The following is a 5522-nucleotide window of genomic DNA, read 5'->3' as shown; positions in this document are numbered from 1 at the left end:
TCGCATTGTTGCTCCTATGGATTTTGTAGTTATCCAAGAGACATATTGCTTGGATCTTTTTCATGAAGATTGTCACTGTGTCGTCTCTTTCTAGCCATACCATCGATTTGGGATAAATCGCCTTCAAGAGGAGGGGAGTGATGAAGCGGTCAAGGCTTTGCAAACTCCACATGCTCGAGTTGTTTAAATTCCAAGTGGTCCAATTACAAGAGCTCGTGCAAGAAATCTTAGAGATTCACTACAACCACTAGTTTACACAATTCAAGATCAAGTTGGTGATGACACAAGGACCATTGAAGGTGTTCAACTTGAAGAGCTTCCATGTATTACTTTACTTGTTGTCACACATGAAACATTAGAAGCTAGTTAGTTAATTTTCCTAATTAGTATGTCGTTTATTTGGTATTGTTAAGCAAGGGTTTAAATGTGAATTTTCCTTGCTATTTTGAAATGTTTAGTTAGTTGTTTAATTTCTGTCAGATTAAGTCCTAACTGAGCCAAATTTTAACTAGAGTTTTAGTTATTTAAGTAAGTCCAAGTCACATTAGGTTTTTGAGTCCTTGTAAGGCTATAAATAGCCTAACCTCTTAAACGTTTAGGGGGAATCAGAATTTTTCAGCAAATATTGTGTGCTTTATCACATTCTCTTGCCAAGAGAGCCTTTCTTGAATACTTGATAGTTTCTTGCCATTCAAATCGAACTCATCAATCAAGTATACACTTTGGTTGTGATGTTCTTCTACAAACACTTTGGTTAGCTAAATTATTAGGTTGTGGGTCAAGAATTCCTCTTGGTTCGTAGCTTTGTGGTTTAGAAGGGTCAAGGGTTCTGCAATCAACTTGATTTTCTTCGTCTAGATCAGGGTTTGGTGGGATACGAGTTCATGCCATTCGTGGTGGGTTTGTATCACAACCAGATTGCTAACTTCTTCATCGACTCGATCCTACTCTTGACAACTGTCATCAGAGTCATCGCCGTCAGGTTCTGGTTCGGTGTCAGAATCAACATCAATGCCCTCATTTTCCAGTATATTCAGTAAAAAGGACATCGAGGAAATTTCCATTTGAGAAAATTCAACAACAGGACTATTATCAAACATGCATTTATGTCTGCTATTCTCGAGCTTTTGATTTATATGGCCTTCCTACAATTTGGCTTATCATGCAACATTCGTTCGTACTCCGATTCTACTACCATGCTTTTACTTTCACATGCGGGAGTAGAAAGCATGCTATTTGACTCTGCTTGAAAGCCTAATTGGACAAATGATGTTTGTCCGGCATCATGATCACTGTGGTAATAGCAGCTTTGTAGCTCCACCTCCACATATATCTCACATGTCGTATACGATGACGTCAATTTCATATGGTACAGCATGCCAATGTCATCTTCACACCCCGATTACACTCCAACAAATGCACTTAAGTCTACAGAATTTCTAAACCATAGATTCAACTTAAAAATATTTCAATCTAGCCCAATGTAAATGTACACTCTATCCATCAACTCATCATAATTTATTTGATGTTTCACTAAGATGACTTTTTTGTACCTCGGAGGGTCATATGCGAATGATCCTCCAATATCCACTATTTTGCATCCCCAATAAAATTGAATCACCAATGCAATGTTCGTTGACATTTTTTCCTAATCTTGTTTAAATCAACTTATACTCCTCGACAATTTGAAGTAATTAATAATGTTGACCCAACAAACGTCATCATTATTAATAACATCAGTAATAAAACAATCATGAATTACTATTCAGTCCTAATAAATAAAAATAATTTCATACCCAGATAATTATAAATGAATAATTAAAGATAAAGTTATCAAACAACTGTTATTAATTAAATTATGATTAATGGTTCTTCTTTGCTACTAATCAAATAATTATTACTAACTGCTTTTAAATACTATTTACTATTATTTATTACTAACTGCTTTTAACTTGTAACAACTGAATGCTACTTATTATTTACTATTATTTATTACTCACTAATCATAGTTACTATTAAACTACTGACTACTAACGAACATTAGTATTAGTATCAGTTATTACAACTTATTTCTTTTGACTATTAGTATTAGTTACTATTACTATTACTTATTAATTACTAGTACTAGTACTATTAATTATCAATTACTACTTCAGTTTAAATTTATTATTACTATTTACTATTTACTATTAGTATTTAATTTTTACTATTAATATTACTATTACTCTTACTATTTATTATTAGTTCATTACTATTACAATTAACTATTACTATTAATATTTACAATTATTGTTAACTATTTATTATTTACTATTACTATTTATTATTTACTATGTACTATTTGCTAGTTACTATTTACCATTTACTGCTACTCTTTACTATTTACCATTTATTGTTTGCTATTTTTAGTTGCCATATAAACCAACTATTTCAATCGGACCTAGCATACCCCCAAAGCATAACATTCATTAAAAAGAAAACATAAACGAACCAGACATTTAACCAAGCAAACGAAGCAACAGGAAAAACACAAATTAGGCTTTTAATCAGAAAAACACAAATTAGAGAAGCAAAACAAGAAAAACACAAATTAGACATTTAACTAGTACCTAAAAATCAAACCGGCAGTTCATCTACTTAGGACTAGTGCTAAAATCAAGCAATCAACTACTCGAAGTCAATGACCACCAAATCCAATAAAAAAATAACACTATTAATTACTCAAAACTTAAAACAATTGCTAATATTATAAAACAATTACTAATAAAACAATTAAAGAAACGCACCTTACCTTATAATGACAGCGGTTCTGCACTTCTTCAACAACCCTTTTGCTGATCCACCACTTTTTTTGTCTACCTGGGACCTGGAATGACAATGCCTATGAACAAATTTTGACAGTGGCTTTGTGAATACACTTGCCACCGAATCTGCTCTTGAAACTATTCTTGTTGACACTACTCATTTCAGAAGACAAAGGAGAAGATGGGAGGATTTGGGGTAGTGCGAGGGAGAAATGAGCTGAAGGTTTAGCTGAAGTTGGGGTTATGCGAAAGAGAATACACTCGTTTTGGCTGAAGTTGAACTATTTTTATAGCAAAACTTCAGCAACAGCTTAGGTTGTATCGAAACTACTTTGACTACAAAAAATTTTTTTTACTGAAGCTGAGACCGTTGATCACTTGGATCAAAGGGCCAGAGCTACGGCATTTAAAAAAATTCCAAATTTGTGGCAAGGAATAAAAAATTGGCGCATAAATCACGACCGTTGATCAATATTGATCAATGGTCCAAAGGTTTGGCCGCAAATCTAATGTGTGGCTTCTAAAAAAAATTTAAATCAGCCACAGATTCAATCTACAATTGTTAAAAATTTTTTTAGCCATTAATCAAATGGATCAACGATGCAGCTCTTTTGCCGCAAATCTAATGAGCGGCTTTAAAAAAAATTAAAATCAATCTTCCCCGCAAATTTTATGTGTGGCTGTAAAAAAAATTTTTAATTCAGCCTTCACCGCAATTTTTATGTGCGGCAATAGAATAAAAAAAATTTAGCAACTTTAAATCACGATTGTTGAGCAAATGTTGATCAACGGTCCAATAGTTTTCACCACATATTGGATCCGCGGCTACAATAAAATATTCAGCTGAAAAAATCTTAAGCTGCTGAAAATTTTTCAAAAAATAAATTGGATTTTTTGTGCGTTGATTTTTTCAGTTGTGGCAACCCTTATTCAGAAACAAATCCCACACAACACTACATTTCTGATGTTTTTGTATATCAACAATCTATCGAGAAATTCGCTGTAAAGTAATTATTCTTAATAATTATCCTTGAGATATAAAAGGAAACTAAAATATAGTGTCTTGTAGCAAAATTCCATAGAAACACAGTCCTTAGATTCAGTGGTGGATTCACAATGGGAGCCATAGGGAACATGCCCTCGCTACCTACAAAAAATTGCTATAACCACCTTGAGAAAATTATCAATCTTTATAATGTACCCCCACTAATACAAAAGTTTACGTGTTGCCCTTATTAATTTCAAACAATAAAAGATGATTATAGTTAATTGTATATTTGAAATACCTTCTTTAATGTTGCAATGATATCAATTTTGTTGTATATCTAGTTAGTAGTAGATATTAAGTATAGATTTATTGATACTACATGAGTAAAACTTTTAAAGTAAATTCTCCATTTTCGTTTGCTTGGTTATTAAGCAGTTCATTATATCTAATATCTATATATATAATGTATTAATAGAGAAAGTTGGATTTGGTGATTTAGTATTTTAGTTTCACTTTCCAATAATGCCCCAGTCATTAATATTTAAGATTGCATTATGTCTCCAAATTTGAAGCCTTTTTTAACATTTAGAAGGTGTTCATGTAATATCAATGTTGAGGTCTTATATTAGAAAGTGAATTTAATTACGCTAAAACTACCTTATGAAATGGAGTTAGATTTGGAATAAAGAACTCTAATACAAATTTTAAAATTAATAAGAATATATGGAACGTAGTTTTATTATACTTTTGTTCGAAGTTTAATTAAAAGGGAAAGAAAATATTCACGTTTGGAATTTCTAGGAAGTCGAAAGTCGAAACATACCTACATGGTAGAAAGTAAAGGGAATAGTGTAAGGCCCGGTGCAACCCAATGACTACAAACAATTTCACAATGATGCACAAAGATATATCAAATTTAAGCACAATAAAGAAAACTTAATTAAAGAGAAAAGATAAGAAATGCAAACCAAATATCAATCCAATAGTTTCTTCAAAAGATGGCGATGTTAACCAAGATGTACAAGTGAAGGCTCACTCCTTCCTCACCCCAAACACACTTTGGTTGAGCCAAGGAGTTTTACAACTATTCTAGTTAACCCTCAACAACCTACACTTGAAAGATCACACACCCAATTAAGAACTATTTTATACAAATGAGGCAACCTTCACCAAGGTTTTACCACTTCAAGTGATAGGTTCACCTTCACCAAGGTTTTACTCCTCTTAGAGAGTAACCTTCACTTCAGCAACCTCACAATCCAACTTTCCCAACCCCTTATACAACCAACAAAGAATCTTTCTATTCAAAAATCTCACTTGTAAGCTTGTATTTTGTGTTGGCAAAAGTCCCTTGTCTTCTTGTGCTTTGGAGTTTTTATAGAAGGTGAGAAATGGCTCCAAAAGGCTCTCCAACGGTCAAATATTAAATGCTGTCAAAACTAGCCGTTGGCCTGTCGGACGTCCGAACCACCTGTCGAACGTCCGAACCCTGCGTCCAAACCACCTGTCGGACGTCCGAACCCTGCGTCCGAACGTCGTCAGAGAGTCATCAAATCTTTGCAAAATTTCTCGGACGTCCGATGCGATCGATGTGCGTCCGAGGCGTGCGTCCGATGCTTCCTCACGAGCGTCCGACAGAGTTTCCTTCTTGATGTTCTTCATCCTTTCGGACGTCCAATAGCTTCCTTTCGGACGTCCGACATGAGTGTCCTGTTTTTGCTTCTTCTTTT

The sequence above is a fragment of the Coffea arabica genome, chromosome 6c (genome assembly GCF_036785885.1).
Source record: "Coffea arabica cultivar ET-39 chromosome 6c, Coffea Arabica ET-39 HiFi, whole genome shotgun sequence".
NCBI lineage: Eukaryota > Viridiplantae > Streptophyta > Magnoliopsida > Gentianales > Rubiaceae > Coffea > Coffea arabica.
Note: the sequence above shows the minus strand (reverse complement) of the source record.